Consider the following 23,528-nt stretch of genomic DNA (forward strand, 5'->3'; position numbering starts at 1 on the left):
CATGATAACAGAAGTACCGTATCAAAAAAGTGAGAAAACTTTTCCTTTTTTTTTTTTTTTTTTCTAGAAGGGCATATTTAGCTAATCCTTAAATCCTAAGGAAATCTGTAAGTGTTCACTCATCCAGCATTTACATTAGCCAGATGATCCTAACCAGAAACAGTATTAACCAAGGAGCTCACCTTGCCCCACCTCGCATCCCATCTCTCCGCCTTCCTCACCACTTCCCCTCCAGTCACTGGCCACTGCCTGCCCCAGTGGGTTCCACCAGCAGCACTGCCAGGCCCCATGGACTCTCACTTTAGGTGACACCTTCCAAAACCAGGCAGGACCCTTGAGCACTTTTCAACGCTGCCCAGCAGCAACACTGCACCCGATGTTTTATTCCTTATAAGCCCCTTTTTTGTGTATTTGTACTGACCCAGAAGGGTGATGCTGTCAGGAAAGGTACCAGAAGCGACCAGCATGCTGCTGCATGGGCCCAGCTCTCCCCAGACCTCCCGCTACACCTGGGTGGCTCTGGCCAGGTGGGACCCATACGACTCTTGGGTTCCCTTTGTCCCTTCCCAACCCTGGGGAGCAGAGGGGAAAAATCCCCAGAGAACACGTGATGGAGGAGGCCTGAAGCTCTCTTGAAGAGAAACTACTTCAGGCTTTCGCCAGAGCTCTTTCCTCCACCAAGCAAAGGAAGCTCCATATTGCCACTGCCAAGAAACAGACATGGACATTAAGGAGGAGAAACACCCCCAACTCTGTGAAAAACGCAATATGTAACACCACTACCCCTACAGACTCTCAAAGTACCCTCTGTCAGGTGGGAAGATGGGGAAAACAGGAGAAGCTCCTGTTTTTCTCTTCTTTTCCCATTTCCAAAAGGGTCAGTTGCCCTCAGGTTGGTCAGGTGCCTAAGAAAACGACATGCCTTAAAACCAAAGTCAATGGACTGAGGCAAACAAAACCAGGCACAAAATAAAGAAACATTTCCAAATGGCTTTGGTCTTTTCCCCACAAAATGCCATTTGATGTTTCTGGTAGTGGTGTTTAGAGCCCCTGGTGTGGCAGCGCTGCTGTCCTGGATGAGAGGAAATCCTGCATGCTATTGGCCATCCTGGAGCCACAGACACATAGCAAGGAGAGAGCTGATTTTGTTGCTGTGTAATATGTAACTGTTTAGGACCAAAACAATTCAGCGAACCCTTTTTTATATATATGGTGGGAGCATTTACATGTGTTAATGTGGCACTCAGTGATCTCGATAACCCAAGTCTGTATTACTACCTTGAAGCAAACCTAAAATCTCCTGGGGTCATGCCAACATCTCAGTGGTTGCGTACTGAGTATCTCCCTAAAGTCTTTGATTACCATGTTGCCGGGGGAAAAAAGAAATTAGCTGGAACAATTTCTGTGTCAGTTGTCTGTGATGAAAGAGGAAATGCCCAAGATTACTATGTCCTCAACGCACTTGCCATACCTTCACTCAAAAGAGATGTTAATACTTTGAGTAACCAGGTGAAGCAAGTGTCAAAGCTGTTTTATTGGAATATGTTTTTCTGGAAGCCACAAATCATAAAACCATTTCTGAAACAATATTACAAATTCTACAAAAGTTTCCCTTTGCAGAGCATATGTGGCCAGAAACACTGCTTAGTGAAACAAGTGCTGGTAAGAAAAATAATTGTCTATGTCTTGCAACTCAGTTTTAAGGGCTGTCTAGTAACTTAGCACCTGCAGTTTTCAGGTGCTTAGTACCTATGAGAACGTGGCTAATGAGTGCACATAATTTGTGAGACTTAAATGCCAGAGCATACTGAGTGAAGAAATCTCACAGCATGCGTGGCCTCATGAGCTCTGTTTTAAACAATAAAAATAAGATCCAGGAATATTTCTGTAAGAGAAGAAAAGCACAAGTGGTTCTTATGCACTCAGCACTATTCTCTTTGATGGGAGTTGAAGGTAAAATGCATGCTTCTTACCTGTTTATTACCCTGAAGTGTCAGTGGATAGTTACTGTCTTTTGAGTTTGCCATAGCACCCATCATTGCTAAAGTATCACATCTCGCATTCATAACAAATTCAGTACCGCTTGCTTCTTGGGGTTGAAAATGTTCTGTCTACTTATGAAAACAGCCGTCCACTCTGAAAGCCAGAGCAAGTAAGTCTAAACCCAGACGCAGCTTGTGCCAGCTTTGGCTGGATGAAATTAGTTCTCTAGGACCTATGAGAAAATGTTTAACTGGACTCAGAAAATGTGGCAGCAGTTAAACTAATGAAAAGACTTATGCACTGCACAAAGATTCACAGCCATATCAATATATCTATGCTAATTTATCAAAAATTAACAGCATTTCAAAATACTGTTTGGATTTGACGCAGAATGCTGCAAAGAGGGCTGGCATTTGGGAATGTAAAAAATACAAAAAATGTTCTCTGGTAACAAAGGGCTTTGAAATCAGCACAGAATGCCTGGCTTTCCTTCAAGGACTGTGCCTGAAAATAGCTGTCATCTCCCACTTCTTCATAACAAGGGCTGAGTTATTTAAAAGGCCTGTCTCTTTTTTTCTCTCAAGAGATGTTGCTTCTAGTAGAGATGACCATTGTGGTGGGAAATGACCAAAGAATAAAAATGAGGTTGAAAAAATGAAAGAGGAGTCCCTTAATACTTTCCTATGGGGAGGAACTGAAGAAATAGAGAACAAGGAAAAATGAGCAGAAAATAAATAAAGTAGGAGATTGAAATAGGACTGGAATGTCTTTTCAGAGCAGCATTACTGGGCTAGATTCAGAAGTTTCAGAAGAAGGAAAACTGAAGGAGTTGGCAAACCATGTGAAGCACATTCTCCAATTAATGGAGGATGCAGCTGAGACTCAGTGAAGCTCCAGTGGACTGACAATGGGAAAGAACATGAAGAGAGAAGGCCTGCATTTTAGTGTTACCCGAGCTGGAAATCTGAATTCATCACCTATAAATTCAGTATTAAGACCCCTCACTAAAGTTGAAAATAAACTGGATATAACCTGAAAAAATTCTATTTTAATTCCTTGTATTTTGGGAACAGGAATCTCTTAGCTTTTGGTAACACTTGTTCTGATAAGGCCCCCTGAAGTCTGCACTACATTTAGGAATCCAAAAACTCAGGATAGGGCAAAATCCAACATCTCCAAGCAGCCACAGAAGGGAAATGTTATTTTTGAAGTTACTTGAGCAGGTTGCTAAATGCTACTATAAGCCAAAACCACAGACCCCATGCATTTGGAATTGCTTGGCTGATTCTCTTAGGCATACACACTTCACATACCCCTACAAATGCCTTAGGGTGTTAAAACAAGGGGAGAAATTGCCACATTAAACCTCGCTTGTGCTATTCCATGCTTCCCCTAGCAATGAAAGGGACATTGTTTTCTTGCTCACTGAAAACACATAGGTGAAATTACCCACATGAAGGATCAGAAGCACTCTGGTGGGTGCGTGTCTGCAGAATTGGGGCCCTACTCTTTATTCATGCAGCTGGTTGTGCGTAGTTTGGTGGATTAATTGCTAAAGCAAGACTTGTGCTTTTGTATCTGCCTTTTTTTTTTCCTGTTCTACCCTAATGGTACCAAGGAAACCAAATACAAAAAACAAAGGTATTAAATATTACATTATAAGCGAGAGCATAAAGCACCTTGATAAGGCTGACAAGCCAGCCTTGTGGGGAAATATTACAAAAATAATTCTCTTGCAAACTTTAGCTACATTCTTTTGAAACAAGTCTTCAAAAATTGAGGCAAATCCCACCTCGGTTTGACATGCAACAATAATAAAGGATATGCATGATATACAAAATTTCTGTCTGATAAACAGATCAGCCAAGCTACATGAGATTAGGTAATTAACACTTACTTAGTTTGTCAGTCATCTTTAGGCGAACAACTTGATTTTTCAAAGTGTCATTATGCTTATAGACAATCTCCTCTGGCATTTTTTACTTGCTAAAAAAGAGCCTGATAAGGTTAAAACCATAGGGTCTCTCAGATACATTTTGAAGGAGAGAGTGAGGCAAACTCCGCAGCTGTATTTAATGATTGCCTCTATGTTGTATCAGTGACTGGTCTAACTAGGACAAGGTGAAAACCCGCCTCCAGCTCTGTAGAGGCAGGAAAGCAGAGTGTATGTTTATTATCACCCTGGTGAACAGAAATTCATAAGTAAAATAATCATACATTATTATAAATAGGGCAACTCAAAATCCACCTGAAAATAAGAATACCAGTATCTTACAAAAGTACTTTGGCAAAATAAACTATAAACCACATGAAACAAGTTCTTTGGTAGTAGGTGTTTTAATCTGTGATGCATCCTTAGGTTTTTTCCCTTGTACTTCCACTACAGCAAGAAGGGAAACATTTTGAATACTCTGAAATATTTCAAGTTGACAGATTTCACTGCAACAGGGAAAAAATCTGTTATTACAGAGCCCTGCAGAAGTGATAGAAAAATTGACTTAATCCTCAGATTATGTTCTGTTTGCCTCATGTAACCAGGATTTTTGAGTGGCAAAAATTATTCAGCAAAAAGCATTTATCTTATTGAAAAAAAAAAAATAATCTTTTTTCCTTATCACACCTTTGAAATTAACTGGCATCTTCAGGTTTACAGAAGATATCATAGACTGTGTTACCCTGTGACACTGCAGGATTTATGCAAACCCTGATACTGGCTGTGTTACAGAAGACTGTTTTCTGCAATGTCTTTAGCAAATTAACAAACACCAGGAGGATTTCACAGGAGAGAAAAACTAAGAGTTTCACACTTGAATGGTTTCTTTTCCATATTCCTCAAGGTGGTTAATAAAGATATCCTCACAGAAGTCTAACATTAATTCAATTTTCTTCTTACCATACTTCATCTTCAAACTATGACAGAGAAAGAACAAATTGTTGTCATACTGTATGACAAGTTATCACAGTCTCACTCATATTCTTTGTTTATAAAAGTGCATTTTCACAAGGACTTGTGCATGTCTAAAAGATTTTGGGTAGATGAAAGATTTGTACAGGAATAGTGGCTGGCTTTAGTTTCAGTGTTCCAAATCAAAATATTTTTTTTAGACCATGTTAGGTCTTCTCCAGATTTCAAAATCTCCCCTTCATTCACACATACTTGACACAAAAATTTGAGACTGAGCCTCAGGAATAAAATTATCCTCTAATTCCCTAGGCTACCTTTGAATATGTTGTTTTAACTGCCAGATCCTTAGAAGTTTTCCCTGAACCCTTTACACACATTGTCCATCTGCATCTCAAATATCCTTGTTCCTAAATGCTGCACCTGCTCTTTAGTCCAATGCCACAGATGTTTTTTACCAGATGTTAAAAACAAAAAAAGTTCTCAATTGGCTGCAGTATAGTTGGTCTTCTCTTGGATATCCTTTTTAAAATTATTTATTTATTTTACTCAGTTCATTCCACGACTCTTTCATCTACGGATTAAATGGGGAACGTAGTTAGTAGCTCACATGAGCATGCTATGCACATTTCCAGTTAGAAAATGAGCCAGAGATCTTAAACTCAAGACACTCTGGACAAACATGCATTTCTTCTTATTGTAAACATAATGAACTAGAAATTACACAAAGTTACATTCTTACGAGTGTAAAAACAAAGGAATCAAAAAGGCATGATTGTTTAAGAACAAGTGTCAGTGCCCTCCATAGTAACAAATACGTTTTTTATGAAATACAGAATTCATCATGGTGAGTAAAACAGTGGCTTTTGCCTGGCAAGAAACACAGGATAATGTCTGAGGGAAAGAAGGATCACATGGAAAACAACAATCACACATTTTAGGGTTTTAATGCTCTAAATATACTAACCCCTGTTGATCATTTTTCTTCTTGTTTCTTGCATATTTGATCATAAGTTAAATAATAGCATGAACCCTGAGAGAGCCAGCATTAGGCTTCAGAGTCAACAAGATATTGAAGTGAAACAAGTGAATATAGGCCGTTCTGAGCTGCTGTCTCCAGTTATTACAGAAGCTAGAGGCAACATGGCATCAATTTGCTGTCAGTCCAAGTGGGAAAGGCTATTTTTGCAATTATATGCTAGAGGCTATTTTTAATGAAGGATTAGAATTTGGAGCACAAGATGACAGCTTCCTAAAACAATAGGGCTTGTTCAGCTGCTGTGAGCCAACATCATTCATCCACTGAGTTGTGGCCCTGATCCGTCAAAGCACTGGATCTTCAAGGAGAGCATTTGCATATTTTCCAGTTTTATTACTTGAGCACCTGGGAGCTTTTTGTCATGGGCAAGAATGCCACTGTGAAAGGCGCTGTATGAACACCAGCAAAATAGCCCTGTCCCTAGCAGCTTACCGTCTAAGTTTCTTCAAGTTTAGGGTTCTGTTTGATCAAGGACTTCCTGTATCTCCTGATCTGGTTCTAGTACACAGATGTTATGAGAGAGTGAGCAAGCAATGTATCTCTCTCTTCTAAACTGCATGAGTTAAAAAAGGCCAAGGAGACAGAAGGAAATCCTTATTTGGATTGGGCTGGGATACAAGTAGGAAAATGCAGCTTACCAGCCGTAAAGATGAATCCAAGCTGGCATTTTCTGCACTTAAGAATAAGAATGTGCTTTGTGATATTCTATTTTAGAAAGTGTGCTCTCTTCTAAGGAGTCTTCAGTTTGACTTCCAAAGCCATCAAGTTCTTTACTATGTAACTAATCTACTCCATTAAAACATACTGCAGATTCCCTGGCTGAAAGCAACAGTCTTATTGAGGGGGTTAGCTGGATTCTCAGCTGCCAACCCTTAAGCTTAGTGAAGTAACAAAATTAAAATGGGCTTAAATTGTCATTTTTGGAAGAGCACTCTTTCCCTTAGTGTTTTGGCTCATCACATCACAGACTGTTGACATGCACAAAAATCTAATGCAACATGGTGAGTCAAATTATTTGGCTAGTGTCACTCTGGAGGAGTCTGTCAGTGTGTTAATACCCAGATTTGATAGATTTGGAAAAATGTCATTGCAAATCCAGTGTTCAAGCCCCTTCTGCTGGGAATGTAGTGAAAAATATTGGCCCTCTTATGTTACATAGAATACTCTAGCAGGCACTTACCCTGAAATTTTATGGTCATAATTTACCTTGCAATTACAGAATGCTACAGAGATATATTTGCAGATAAATTAAAATAAACAAATTCCAGTGTGACTGCAGCTCAACAGGAATTCAAAGTGTCTTACAGTGGCAAAAAATCACGGCCCCTGTATGTTCAAACATGGGAGGCAAGAACAAAAGAGAGAGGTTTATGACATTGGTGAGTGGACGTGGGATCCATACACTAATAAGGAAATGGAGAAAATGGAAAACTTGAAGAAAGCATCTCAAGAGCTAGAGAAAATGCTTTACAATGAGACACTCCAGCAGCTCAGTATATTTATTTTATTGAAGGAAGACTGAGAGGTTACAAGATTTCAGTACATAAACACCTTCTCAGGTAGCAAATACTGTGCAAAATTCTAGAAGAGAGAACTATAGCAAGAATCAAAAGGCTGAGAAGCTGAAGCCAGACAATCCAGCTCAGAATAAACATATCTGGTTTAAATGCCGCAAGACAGTGATTAAGCTAGGGAACTCGGTACCACTAGAAAGGGTAAGTTTTTTACGTTTCTTGGCTTTTTCCATGTAATACTGGTCGTCTTTCTGAAGATATTATTTCACCAAAGTACAAGTTATTTGGATTCCATATATGTAATTTGGGATATGTAATAGTCTGTGATAATACAGAAGGCTAGACAAGATGATCACTTCCTGGCCTTGAACTCTACATGTTCTGGGAAAAGAACAGATACAATTTCTTTCAGCAAGAATTTTCTTTCTGCACTAGAACATTCAAATTTAAAAAAAAAAACCCTAATTCTTAAGTGTTTAATTCTGCCCACTGGGTAAAATGGGAGCCTAGATTGACTAATTGTTGTTTGACAGTGTAATATCAGATGAGAAAATTCTAACTACTACATCACCATCCCAGTCCACTAAATACTATATAAACAGGGAATAACAGATAACCACTACTCCCAAGAGCCCACATTTCAAACCTGACAAACGAGGGAGAAGTGTAGCATTATGACAGCAAATGCTCTGTTAATTCTACAATTATTCTTCATGAAAGGGCAGTGCAGTAGGAATACTACCATCCTAAGGATACAGCTACCTGCTTTGTCTGCATCACCTTCAGTCTCCAGGGTGTTAATAGTGCACTACACACAACAAGGGGGGGAAAAATACTGTAAATAGGTGGAAGTCATATCACTCCTCCAGTACTACTCAGTGTCCACTGGCCAAAGACTTTTAATTCAGCCAATAAGTACTTATGGGCTTGAAAAGAAAAAAAAGCAGTACAACAAAGTATAGTTACTAGTTCAAGTTCTACCCAGCTGGGGCTTTCCAATAGTATTAACCCAGAAAAGCATCACAGAATTCTGTGAATTGGTTTCACTGGTTTCATTGGATTTTTACTCCTGTAACTGGGAGCAGAACTTTGGGCATTCTGTGCAATCATTTGTTTAACATAAGAAAAATAATGAGATATCTGTTTGCTTTCTTTTTTTTTTTTTTATTTCTTTTTTTTTTCATTTAAAAAGTATATAGCTTTATGAACAAACTGACACTTTGTGAAATATAGGGGATCTAAAGTTTTCAGGATGAAGATTACAAAATTAAATAGAAAATGCAATTTTTATTTTACTTCCTTGTTCTGACATAAGACATTAACTGGCTGGAAGACAGCTTTTTGTCCAAGTAAGCTAAACCAACAGCTGGCAGTGAGGAAAGTGCACACAGTAGGGAAATTTCTCCAAATACCGTTCGAAAATATTATTAAGGCCACAATTAAAAGAAAAGTAAATGCTATCCAATGCAATGAAAACAAACTTTAAGTTGTCCTGAAAGTTCAGAGAACCCAGATGGTGGAATGTAGAAGACTTCTGGGGGGGCGTGCCTTGCATTCAGGGTCCTGCTCCCCTCTCACTTAGCATAGGACAGGCAAAAGAGTAGTGCCCTTGACCACATGTCATTACAGGCATGTTACAGATCATATGAATGACTCCATACAGATTTTCCCCAGGTAAAAAACCGCACGATAAATGCAGAACCCCATAACTGCCTCATACTCCCAGGTTTTATCTGGATAATACATCATGTAAGTGGTTATGGTAACTAGAAACTATATTTGTTGCCATCCTTCTGCACCATATTTGCCCTAAATACTTCCTGCGGCTTCCAAGTTAGCTCATACATTTACCTGGTGTAGAACCTTTCGATTGAATGTAACATTTCTAATGTGTGTGTGTGTGTGTATGTATATGTGTATAGCATTAACAGACAGCTACTCAGAAAATTAATTTGTACTAAAATAAAATTAAAATATATCAAACTAAACATGGACAAATACACACACACACACACAAAAAAAAAAAAGGAAAAAAAAATGGTGTAGAGAAAAAGATATTCATTTTAATATGAGAATGACAAAAGACATTTTCCACAGAAGCTGTCGCACATCAGGATGCCAAAGGTTGCCACTTGCAGGCAGACAACCCCAAAGAGCACCTGGGGCACCTGACCACTCCCTAGAAGATGCTGGGTTCACCCCGAGAGGACATCCGAGGCCCCACATCCTGACTTCAGTGAGTGCATTGCCCCATGCAGTGCCACAGCGAAGGGAGGCTTTGGCTGAGCTGCATCTGCATCTGCTCCATCCCTCCAACTGAAGGAGCAGACAGAGTGGTTTGACTCTCCATACATATAGTAGGCAAACTGCAAACTCTGGCAAATCTCTGTTGGTTCTAGTTGGTTTTGTGTGAGTTCCACCTAGGTATTTATTTCTTTATTTGACATCCCTGAGCCTGATATGACATGCCTCTTTTGGGGGTTTTAAATTACTGTCCTGGTTTAGCAGTAGCAGTCATTTTTTCTACTGGTGCAGCACTGTGTTTTGACTTTTGACCTGGGAATAATACTGATAAAGCCGATGTTTTCAGTTGTGGGTCAGAATGTTTACCCTGACCAAGGACTTTGTGAGTCTCATGCTCTGCCAGGGAGGAGGAGAAGCTGGGAGGAAGCAGGGACAGGACACCTGACCCAAACTAGCCAAAGAGGTATTCCATACCACAGCACGTCATGCCCAGGATGTAGAACGGAGAGTTCCGGGAAGGGCTGGATCATGGCAGGGTGGGGGTGAGGTACCGGTTGGTGAGCGGTTGTATTCTCTTGCTTGTTATTTCCTTTATCATTATTATTATTGGTGGTAGCAGTAGTGATTTGTGTTATACCTTAGTTATTAAACTGTTCTTATCTCAACCCGTGGGAGCTGCATTCTTTTGATTCTCCTCCCCGTCCCTCCAGGAGCGGAGGGAAGAAAGGTGGTGGGGGGGGAAGTGGACTTCGTGGTTCTGATTTACGGCCTGGGCTTAAACCACGACAGTTCTTTTTGGCGCCCAACGTGGGGCAGGAAGGGTTGAGATAACAACAGATCTGACTGAGGCACAATGCTGATTTATGGGCTCTCAAAGTTGTTCTTTTTGATGTCACAGTTTCTGTATGTCGTTGCTTACTTAGAGCCGGTATTTGCTGTGTTAGTGTTTATCAAGTGTGGGCCTTGGGCTAAGGTTCTTGTTTCATTGTACTTGATGGTAATGACTTGTAATACGGGGGGGCTCCGGCAGCAGGGCGGGATGGACGTGGCCGTGGACTTGTACCTGGCCGTCCCGCTGCTCTTCACCATCCTGGCCCTCATCCTCGCGTCCGTCTTTGTGAGGCTGCGGGGAGCTGAGTGGGAGCGGCCCCGGGAGCCGGCGGCGGCCGAAGCGGCCCGGGAGAGGGGCCCCGGGGACCAAGCGGCAGCGGGAGCGGGGCCGGAGGCTGGGAAGGAGGCGGCTGCCGAGGAGGGGAAGGAGGCAGCTGCCGAGCAGCAGGAGGAGGCGGCGGAGGAGCCGAGCCCCACAGCCGAGCCCAGACCCGCGGCAGCCGAGAGCATTCCCCAGCAGCCGTCTGCCGAGCCCCGCGAGCCTGAGCCCCAGGAGGACGCAAGAGACCCCGCAGCACTTTCCAGCAAGGCAGAGGAGGAAGATCTGGACTCAGAAAAAGCAAAGCTGGTGGTGAGAGAGCCTTCAGGCACAGCAGCAGCATTTGAGAGTTTTGAAGGTTTTGAATGGCCTTTGGGTACCCTTGGGACCTGCCTGCTGATTGTGATGGGGATCACCATGTTGGCACACACACAGAGTGTGTTCTATCCACAACCATTTTGTCTGATCCCGAGAGTTAAGCAGAGTCAGGTTTGGGTCTTGTCTGGGTTTAGACAATACAGGGGGACCGAGAGGTTTTCCCCAAGGCTGGACAGCCATGAGTGTCATGGTGTGTGGGACAGTATGGGCGAGTATCTAATCCACTGGGCCCCTCCAGTGCTTTGGAAGCGTCGGAGATGGAAGGCAGCTGTGTGGAGCCCCCAACAACAAGTTGCAGAGACTGCTGCAGGGGAGGGTGAATTATTTTGAGCCTGATGGGCCCATGACACTTCAGGCCATCAGAGCAGAGATGCAACACAGAGATGGACTCATGATCGAGGGGTGGACTTTGCAATGGGCCTCTCCTGCCCTGAAAGACTGTTACAAGAGATGGAGCCCACCATCATGGACCGAATGGACTCAGCAGCTTTATAGGGATTGGTCTGTGCACTAAGATAACAGTGCACTGAGATGAGAGTGAGGGTATATGGAAAATGTGGGATCTGAGCATGACGTGAATGGTATGGAATAAGGGGTGGATACTGTCCTGGTTTAGCAGTAGCAGTCATTTTTTCTACTGGTGCAGCACTGTGTTTTGACTTTTGACCTGGGAATAATACTGATAAAGCTGATGTTTTCAGTTGTGGGTCAGAATGTTTACCCTGACCGAGGACTTTGTGAGTCTCATGCTCTGCCAGGGAGGAGGAGAAGCTGGGAGGAAGCAGGGACAGGACACCTGACCCAAACTAGCCAAAGAGGTATTCCATACCACAGCACGTCATGCCCAGGATGTAGAACGGAGAGTTCCGGGAAGGGCTGGATCATGGCAGGGTGGGGGTGAGGTACCGGTTGGTGAGTGGTTGTATTCTCTTGCTTGTTATTTCCTTTATCATTATTACTATTAGTGGTAGCAGTAGTGATTTGTGTTATACCTTAGTTATTAAACTGTTCTTATCTCAACCCGTGGGAGCTGCATTCTTTTGATTCTCCTCCCCGTCCCTCCAGGAGCGGAGGGAAGAAAGGTGGGGGGGGGGAAGTGGACTTCGTGGTTCTGATTTACGGCCTGGGCTTAAACCACGACAATTACAAAATGAATTACCATAGATATAAAACAATACAGTTTTTTGTCCTTTGAGTGCAAGATTTTTCAAAGTGACTAGTGATTTTGGAACGCTTCCATATGACATACACATGTCCAGCAGAGACCTCCTTCAAGTGACCCAACTTCCAGAGATCAGGTACTCGTCATTTCCTTAAAGTCTAGTGCCTTTCAAAGGTCTCAAGATGAGCATTTCAAATCCTTACAAATCCAAACCCACTAAATTGCTTTGGAAAAGCTTGAGCTAAAAATGTATGTAATTGCAAGAGTTTGAATTCAGCTGTTTGACATCAAACCCCAACAGTTACCTTTTCTGAGACCAAAAGCAAGGCTTACTTTCTCTGATAAAATGTTCTCCAAAAAGAACTCATTGCATCTGACGGAGAATTAACACAGGGCAAAGAAGATCACAAAAGACTATGACCTTTCTCCTATATAAATATTTAATCAGGTACTTGACCTCACCGGATTACAAATTAACAGTAATTGGGACCCAAAAGGTTTCCTCCACTTAACAATTTTTTTCAATTGAACATGTTATTAAATTGGTTCAACTATATTTTTTTTTAGTAGAAGGGAATTTGTTACAAAAAACATATTGAGGGACCTTAGGAAGACTGCCATTCCTCTTGCTAGTTTTCTGAATGGATATGTTCCTCTTCTTTTGCATGAAGAAAGTCACCCACCCTAGCTAAGCTTCACCTGAAGAGAATGTACATGAGGCATAATGTTGTTTGTCCTGGACCTCAGATCCCAGATAGTAGGTGAGATGCTTAGGGATCGCTGTTAATATCCTTTCTTCTTTGTACACAACAGAAACAGAGAAACTTCCTCCAAAGGTGTTGAACATTTCCCAAAGCAGCAAAGGATGGATTTAGATCTAAGCTGGGACCTCAGATCCATTTAAGACAATGATTTTCCAGCCTGAGAATTTTGTTTGCAAACATCCTATTAAATAACATGCACATGTCGTAAAGATTATATGAGCGTGCCTGTCCACTCGCAGAGCTCATGAGTCTATAAATTCCACTCAAGCAAAACTACCACTGAAGTTTTCAAGAGGATTTTGATTTTCCCCAGGCTTTCTGACTCAAAAAAAATGTTTCTTTCATTCTTCATAAGTGCAGCAGTGTCCACTACTTATGTGACATTTTTATCAACAATATAATTTTTCACCCTGATTTTCAAGAGTTCATAAAGCATACGGTAAATAAAAAAACATATGAAAGGAAACAGCCGGCACATTTTTGGAAGAGGACTTTTATTAGACATACAGTAATTTGATTAAGCTATGGTCAAGTTAAAAGAGAAAAAAAACCCCAAACAACAAACAAATACAGCAATTTTGTGGGATTGGTTCTTTTTCTTTGCATCAGTAATTCTAAAACAGCTTTGAAATGACAACTCTGTGTTAAGACAGATTCATTCTTGTCTGCAAAGTGCCACAGGCATGTTTAGTGTCCTGCCCCACAAGAAAAGTCCGCATGTCACAATGATGTCTGCCCTCCCAAACAAGAAGGGTCTCATCCCCTGTGGCTGCACATCTGCAGCTTCCATTTCAGTGCGAGTTATGATGATCAGCACAGCTCAGTTGCAGCCTTTCACATCTAACAAAATCTGCTTTGGATGATCAGAGACTGACCTGGATACAGAAGGTGAAGACAGAGCCTATGGAAGGAAGAGCTCAGAGTGATTCTACCAGTGGCAGCAGGAGGCGGTTTTACCTGTGAGATGGCCACAGAATAACCAAAAGGAGAATTCAAAGAAATTACTGCGTGAAACAGGCTTTCAGATTAATTCAATTATTCCCCAACTATTAACTCTTGCATCCCTCAGTGCAAGGGTTGATGGAACTACAAACATGACTTTGGGCTCAGCCTTGACATGTAAGTACTGGTGATCAAAGAGTCTTCTTGTTCTTGAAGCTCCTCAGTGCCTGTTCTTCATGCTCACTTTCACCTTAACAATAGCCAAATCCATGTTAAACACAAGGCCTCTGTGTACCACATGTGCTGCACCAGGCTTGTGCTGGGCTAGCTAATCAGGGGAATTCTCCAGCTCTTTCATAAGGTGACCTTGTATCTCTAATTTAAAAAAAGAGCAGGGATATCAGCCAAATACCAAAGTCTAAATAAGTTTTCCTATAAGCACAATATCAAGATAATAAGTTTGTCTGTGAAGTCCATTCACTGGCTCCAATCCCAGAATGTAAACCAGGTGATGTATCTTCGCTCCCCTTTTCTGACAGCAGTAATCTTGCCAAAGTCTGTATTTTTGGGCTGTGGCAAACACCTGGTGACTGTTACAGTTCTGTGTCCACTTCGGCTTCTCTATGCTGTTTGCCAAAAATCACAGTTATATGTTGTTCTTTGATTAAGGCTTGTCTGTCTCAGATATCTGTTCAGACTTCTATGGCTGATTTTCCTTCTTTTTCTTTTTTTCCCCCAGGGGCTCTCTTATGCCAAGTGTTTTCTGAGCAAATTCTTATTTATGTAGAGAGTGTGCTCTCGTTTGTTTCTGGATATCTGCGGTTTAAAGACTCATTTGAGTTGCTCATGTTAGGGCATATACATGATTTGAGATGCCCTACAGTGCCCACCATGGCCTCCAGCTGCCATCAGTCTCCTGCAAGTCCCATAGTATTCCTTTTGAAAGTTTCAGGTATGTCTGTGCATCTTAAACAGAACAAGAAGCCTACACATGGGCAAGTGAATCAGGCCTTTGATGTCTTATGTTAAAATGCATACACTGTAGAAGCATTTGGGAGTTCAGAATTAGTCAACTGGAGTGCAATAATATCTATTCCCTTTCTTAACAGTTATGCATCAGTTGTAACACACTTGATCACAGCTAAACCTGTGGTCTTTTCAATTAGTTATATGTCTTGAGAGACACTATGCTTACCCACATAAATCATGTTTCACTTCTGATTTTGGAACCTGGAACATAAGAATAATATAGACATTGCAGTCTAACTGACAGAGATCTACTTGATGCAGTTAAGCCAGTCTTTATTTATGTTCATCATTTATGATATCTCTCTTCATCCGTGACTAAAGTACAGCTTTACTAGTATGTTTTTTGACTATTCATTCCAAGGCATCCTTGCCGGTGAACTTCTTCACTACATTTTCTTTTGCCTTACTCTGATAACTCATGCTTTTATACTTTTTGTGACTGATCTCCAGACAATCCATTGTGAGCATGAGAAGTGTTTTTATCATTCTCTGTTTAGAGTCCATATGACTGTTTGCATAACTCATCCCACATCCAGGGTAAATACAGAGCTTCACATATATTTAGTGGTCATACACTCTGTTACAGTTCATTCCAGGTCATCTGGTTTCATGTCATCATGCAGAGCACATCATCTTGACAGCATGCTTACAGTTACTAGTTAATGGCTTAGCTGGACCTCCACATTCACAGCCTCCTCTAAGCCTTTCAATAAATGAATATATAAAGAAATAAATTGCAGTAAGCTTGGCAATGTTTCACCAAGTCTTTTCTCATATTTCATAAAAAGTGATGCATGCTTTGTTCCTTGTCTTTTGATTTTAGATATAACCACAAAATTTTCTGTAGCTGTTTCATGTAGTACTTACAATATGCATTCACACACCTGTTCTGTGTCACTGTCACAGCCCTTGAGGCCTCCACTGTAGATGAGTTAGGCATCATTCATTAGCTTGAGATTGACAATTTGGTGGTGTTTAACTTAAGGTTGCTTTTTCTTGCAGTTTCTGGTATTCTCCACGGTCATTACTGTTGTTCAGTAGTTGTGCTGCCCCTTTCTATTATATCATTCACATGTATTTTCATTCCTGGGAGACCTCCTAGTGTTTGGGTCTTTGCGCTGCAATATGCTTCTGGTGCTAAATGGATTCCAAAAAGAAATCTCGAGAAGCAGCATCTGCAAAATGGTGATTTGAAAGCAAATTTTGACGCATTCAGTGTCCAGGGTTATCTGCCAAAACCCTCAGTCTGTATCTAATCTTTTAAAGAACTTGGCTTCTGCCATCTCAGCAAACATGTCGATCCTTGAGAGCAAATGGAAATGTTTCCCTTTTAAAATGATCTTGTTCAGCATCTTGTGGTCACTGCAGAATCTAAGACCAATCCTTTTTGCTATTTTTCTCCACAGCTACAAAGAACAAGCCTGTTTTATTGCCCTGGCTGATCCAGTGAATGAAGCCATCTGTTGTCATGTTTTGCTGCACTTTTATTAGTGCCACATGTAAGAGATTCTGCATCTTCCATTAATTGTACCTTGAATGTCACAAGGTGACCCCTTTATTCTGCAAGCACACTTCACTTCACGCATTGCCACATTCACGTCTGGTTCAGGTTTGTTCCTGGGGCTATGAATCTACTGTGTGGGGCACACATTTCAGTGACGAGACCAAGCTTATGCCCATGGACTACTTGCTCTCCTTAGTGCATTACTACAACGTCTTGTTTTACTCTTTGTGCCTTTGAACATCAGCGACACTTCACACTTGGCCAGGTCTGGAATTTGTCCCTTGCTTTCAGATTTCAGTCTCACCTTTGACTTCTTCAACTTTATACTTTCTTTTGAACAAGCATGTTTCAGTTTCTAGCACTTCTTTCATTTGTGCTCCTGGGCCTAATTTGTGCATCACATGGAGGCCATTTGTGCTTTGTTTTATTAGCTATTATTTTTACTTCGCAGCATCTTTCTTTGTTGAGCAAATGCACAGCTTGCCTCTGCACACTATTTATTCATTTCATGACCTGCTCTAGTCTGAGTGTTTTTGCAAACTCACGGCTTCTTCTGCTTTCTTGATATTGGCACATATATTGGACTTCTTTATATTCATTTGCATCAGCTGACAAAGCTATTTTTTATCTTTTTTTAGAAAAAAAAATACCTGTATTTCTCCTGCAGACCCATTTGGCTGGTGTTCACAGCTCAGACATGTAGTCTGAGTATTCAGAGAACTTTTAATTGGTCCACCACAAGGTAAGTAGTTTTGAACAATGCCCTACATGAAGAGTGTAGTTTTCAATGCCCTAAATCCACAAGGACTGGCCTGGTAGCTTTGATTCTGATAAATACTCTATTGTTCCACCTATATTATCGATAATACCTCTTCTAGAGCTTGTTTGTTTGTTTGTTTTTTTAATCCGAGGGAAGTTTGATGATCAAAGAGAAGGCTGCACGGAGATCTCATAGCAGCCTTCCAGTATCTGAAGGGGGCCTACAAGGATGCTGGGGAGGGACTATTCATCAGGGACCGTAGTGACAGGACAAGGGGTAATGGGTTAAAACTTAAACAGGAGAAGTTTAGATTGGATATAAGGAAGAAATTCTTTACTGTGAGGGTGTGAGGCACTGGAATGGGTTGCCCAGGGAGGTTGTGAATGCTCCATCCTTGGCGGTGTTCAAGGCCAGGCTGGATGAGGCCTTGGGTGACATGGTTTAGTGTGGGGTGTCCCTGCCCATGGCAGGGGAGTTGGAACTAAATGATCTTAAGGTCCTTTCCAACCCTAACTATTCTATGATTCTATGATTCTATCAAATGTCCATTACTTCCACTTTGCTCTCATGAAAAATATGGTACTTCTATGCACTAAACTCAGTCAAAACTTGTGTCCCTCTTCTGTTGTATTTGCCTTTACAGCTTTCATATAGCATCTGCCTGAGCTTTCTCCTTACCTTTTCAGCATTGACCATAATTTTAAAACATTAGAGACTTTTATCTACTCCAGGCCCTGGCTCTTCAGCAAGGAGCAAAATAAACTTCTATTTTTCTGCCCAAGGAACAACCCCAGTTGGCTCTGCTTTTGTTTTTGTTTTCCTAGACCCTGAAATAGGTCCTCTTGGTGGTCTGCTGATGAAATTAGGGAGCTACTCTAATTGTGTCTCTGTGTGATGAAAGTAACATCTCCCATCCATAAATCAGAAACAGCCCCATAAGCCACCCTGTGAGCAATCACTACATTTCCAGCCCTTATGACTCTACAGACAATCACAGAAGATTTGCAGACCTGCCAGCTCTCCATCAGTTTGTGAAATTTAGCCCTAATGAGGACAGGGAAATGTCACACCAGATTATACTTCCCTAGATTTTTTGCCAAATCCAAAGCACTCTGTTTCGCTTCCCTCTTCCTATTGCCATTTGTTCCCTTTCTTGGACTCTCAGCAGCCTGGTTTGCAATGTATTGCTCAGGCAGTCCTTCAGACTGGGACGCCAATAAGGCAAACTACTGACTTTGGAGCTGCAGCTGATACGGCAATGTTACACAACAGATATCACCTGTAATTTCATAGTTCTAGGAATGTATTTTCGGGGAAATCTCTGGTGCTGTTTTATAAATCAAAGGAAAATGACCATGAAAAATGATGAAGCAGAGTAACAGAAGATTTGAAAGACAAGCTAGCACACTTAGATCCAAACAGATGGGCAAGTATTTAATATACTACAGCTAACCTGAGCTAACCTAATGCAGTTTGTCTCCCCCTTTCCCTGAAACTGCCTTGCCAACATTCCTGCCAGGTTTTATGCACAATCATTTTTAACCAGAACAAGATTTTTTTGTCTCCTCTCCTATGCAAGTAAAAACCTCACTGACTGTCATCTCCATGAATTCTATTTCTCTTCTTGGAGTTCTTTCCCTCCACATTAATACCAAGTATGGTTTCATATTTGTGATTAGCATACTGAAGGTAAGCTACATGCATGGACCAGAAAACGGGTCAGAGTTGGGGTTTTCCCCCTGTTTATTGGCTTCCTTTTTTTCAAATGGAAAAATTGTTGTGACAGTAGTAAACTGTATTCTTAACAAGCCCGGTGTAAGCATGAAGCTCACTTGGAGCCTAATCCTTAATACTAAATTAGGCCAGTTTATCCTGGAGAATGACTTGTCATGTAGCTTTGGGATTTTAACTGTCATAATGTTCTTCAATAATGTAGCAGGCGGTCGAGGGCTGAAGTATTATATTCAACCCTTTGAAGTATGCAGTGGGGTAGGTTGTATCGCTGAAATGAAAGTCAGCATGTCACTGGGGTTACAAGGTGGGTGGAGTGCTGTGGTGATAGGATGATAATGTTAGGACCATTTTATTGTGTTAAAACCACACATAAAACTTGAAGTTTTCCTGGTGTGCAGACTCCTCTGAGGAAACATACTTCTGATACCTTATTTTAAATATATATACATATATTTTAAGAACCCTATACTGTTGCAAAGTATACATGCAACAATGATCCCAGATGATAATACTGATGTACTCTAATTCCCCTAGAGTGGTTTGCTCACTCGTTTACTTTTGGAAATGAAAGAAACAAAATTCCGGCTTTGTACAGCAGACAGTGTATTGTCTTTCATGTTTAGTTCTTTATTCTCAGGGTTTGACCTTATTTTAAGAGTCAAAATATTTGCACCCAAGAAAAAAGTATTAATCTCAAACCAGCCCAATTATGTACCTATGTTCTAACACTAAAGCATTTCTGAATATGTCGCTCAAAACCACCCAAGTGACTTAAGCACTTGCACAAATTTCCAAGATGGAATTGAAGCATTTTGGGGTGAGGCAGGGCGCTGAAAACCCCATCCAAAATGAGGCACCAATTCTTAATTTTCTAACCAGAGTCAAAACTCTTAATTTAAATTTAAATTTCATTCAATGTAAATATTTTTAAAGATTTTTGCATTTTAAATGTCTGTGCTAAATGGGAATTTTCTTGAAGCCACTACCATCCACATGTTGTACTGTAAGAATGTCAAGTGAGTCATATGAAAAATGCTTAGAAGCAAAAATGTAACATTAACTAGTCATGCATGTTATCCAGTAGGGACAAAAAATAGAGCTAACACAAATGATGAAAAAGTCACATTTTTGCAGCTCTTTACCTCTATGATATTTGAAAAGATTTTTTTTTAATTATTTTGTACATAATTTGATCCCTGATAATTTTCCCATAAGAATTGTGCTAATTTTAACAGTATCCACAGTCACACCCTTTATGCTAAAAATCCTGTTGCTTTGCATGAGTCTCTCTTCTGTTAAAGTAAAAATATGCTATTGCCATGCAACCAGCCCATCCCACTGTGAATTTCACTTGTGCATTGAGTGTTCTCTGTAAATAAGAAGAAAAACCTACAAACTCTTAGCATCCAAACAATTGTTTCTTTTAATGTAGACACCCAGGCTAAGGTCTAGAATAGGCAGATATTAAACACGATTAGTCTAAATATATGCCTAAGGACAGCTTTATGGTAATTCTATGTATCACCCCCTCTGCAGTCCATTGAGTTAAAAGCAAAAGCACAAATATGAGGCAAACATGGAAAATGCCACTACAGTATTTTGAGAAAAGCAGCAACCCAGTGTCTATGAAAATTTAATAACCATTGACTTTTTTTTTATTATTTCTTACTGTGAATCCAGGACAAACTTTTATTTGACAACCATATGTCCTTTAAAAGAGATCCATAAGTCTTCAAATAAACCAGACTGTTCTTCCCTCTCTCTTCCCCCCTCTCTCTCTCTCTCAATCTCTTTCTGTCTCCCCTTTTAATGCCCACATCTCCACTATCAGGAGCAAATATGATTTCTGATTGAACATCACTTTATTTGCCAGTTCTGTGGTCTTTTCTTATCTTGTTCCACACTTCTCAGGCTTTGTGGTTAAATTATGTATTAAGGTCAATGTCAAAACACGGAAGATCTGTAATCTACAGGGAGCTCCCTTTTATTCGTTATTACAGTGAAGGCTGAGCGCAACTGTCAGGGAGCTTGGGATGTGCTCAGCATGGAGGCTTGCTACACAGCAGGGCTCTACAAAGCCTCTCTCCTTGTTCTCCCAGGACGAACCCTTGATAGATTTACCCAGATAACCCATCTCACTTTAAAGCCCTCTTGTCTCTGCTTCAATCTGAAAGCTGTCAAGTGCACCTATATAGTAATGTCATAAATCAAACGTAAAATGTGTACACTGGAGACACTGCAAGTGTCATGTATTCACTTGTACTTTGAGATCTTCTAAAGTAAAATGGTGTCAGAATAAGGAAGGCTGGGAGGAATGCTTTTTTCCTTAAAAACGACAGAATATTTGAAAAGGTTGGCTGTAAACTTTTTAAAAAACTTTTGTTGTTATAAAGCCAAATTCAGGTTTATCCTAAATCAATCAGGGACAGATATTTAGTAAACAAAAGAAAAAAAAAAAAAAAACAAGGCAAAAAAAGAAGTTGCAAATACCTATCTGTAAACAATGTGATTTAATGCAAGACCGTGTATTGATTTTGTTTCTTTGGTTTTCTTCTTGACAAGCATTTGTCAACACAGATTTGTATTAGTTCCCAGGTTTGTTTATTAAAGACACATCATTCTTTCCCTGAACTAGAAACAATTCTCTTGCAGCAGGAGTACAACATCAAAGAGGGATCCCAAAACAAGATGCCAAACATGACAAGAAAGAAAAGGAGCTCTCTATGTGGAATGTACCACCACTGAACTTAATTTTTTCTTATCCTCAGATAACGAGAATTTTAATTTTTTATTGGCAGAAAAGGTTTGCTATTTCTTATTTAGTGGAGTCTGCATTTTATTTTTCTCATGGGAGGAAGGTGTACTGCCTCATAAACAGATAATTCCTAACAAAACATCCTACAGAATTGGTCCTGCAATTCAGACTTTCTTGATTTAAATGTTCTGGCTCAAAGCATATCTATTTTGAGTCCAGTTTCCATATGAAGCTTAATTAAAGGTACCTGTGAATCGTATTGTATTGGGAAGTCATTAATATATGGATTCTATACTGCATCCCAAACAAGTTTGACAAGTTTACATCATTAATCTGCCAAGAGCATTAGCATAACTTTGAAAGAATCTCATCCATAGAAGCCCTAAAAGAGGATTGTCTCTCCTTTTAAATCATTTCAAAGTGAAAAGTATCCAGTTCAGCTGGGATCCAGAGTTATGTGTGCTTTCTAGTGGAGGGCAAGGGGAAACCCAAGAGGTGTTCAGCTCTGGAGACAGATGTGTGAGTCTGAGCTATAAACCAGCTGGTGCCAAAGGTCATCCCAGAGGGTGCCAGATTTTTTAGGCTGGGGAACCAGCCCAAACAGAATGTGATACTAAGTTTTTTCATTCCCTCTCCTAGTGCTGGTTGCAAATCTCTGCAGCTCCTTCACTGAACACACCTAGGGTTTGCTAAGGTTCATGAAGGTACTTGGATCTCTTGAAACTATAGAGTCATTCATCTTCATTTCTGTGTATATCCTGCAATATCTCAAAAGTCTTTGGGTATGATCAATGTAGTCCATACTACTAACACACCTCATCTTTGCTACATGAGGTGTTACTTTTGCATTTTCCTAATCTGTATCTTTTGTTGTGTTTTCATTTAAAACAAAGGCCTTTCTGCATGATAGCATCTGTTTCATCCTCTTTGAATCTGAAAATGATACAGAAATGCTTTGCCATCAAGATCTCAACATGATCTTTCAGGAGTCATTAGACAACAACATACAAGTGACTATGCTGAGTCATGTCAGAGCCTCATTTGTCCAGTATCCCATCTCTATCTTTGGCCAGACGAAGAGCACAGAAACATGCCAAGTGCTGATACTTCCATCAAACTGCTCACAGCCTTTAACAATTTGTCATTTAAAAACCTCCTGAGCCAAATGTCACATCTTTATATTTAACAGACATCAATCAACATTAATTCCATAAATGTATCCCCTCACTGTGTCACTATTTAAATTGAAGCATCTACAGTTAATGTCCTAACTACACACTGTGTCGAGAAAAGCCTCACTTCTCACTTTTGTACAGTTTATCCAAGATCCATAAAATGGAAAAATTGCAGAAGAATGCTAAAAAGCACCTGCCTTAAAGGGAGCCCAAAGTGTTAGAGGCTGTCTTGTTTTGCTTTCATCATCTGTAATCTTTTGATTATTCCAAGCAGGAAAAGACTTTGAGCTTTGAAGTACATCTTAAAATGTATATAACTAATAGAGATACACAACTCTGTGTTGTTGTGCAGAAAGACAAGGTTTTATGAGGAGAGCAGTCTCAATCTCTGCATCTCCTTTACTAGAAGAACTTTTCCTGTTCCCTCTTAAATATTTTATTCATTTCTGAAGATGAGAAAGTCTGAAAAAAGCTTTTTTCCCATCATCCTTCT

The sequence above is a fragment of the Psittacula echo genome (assembly GCF_963264785.1).
Source record: "Psittacula echo genome assembly, chromosome: 3".
NCBI lineage: Eukaryota > Metazoa > Chordata > Aves > Psittaciformes > Psittacidae > Psittacula > Psittacula echo.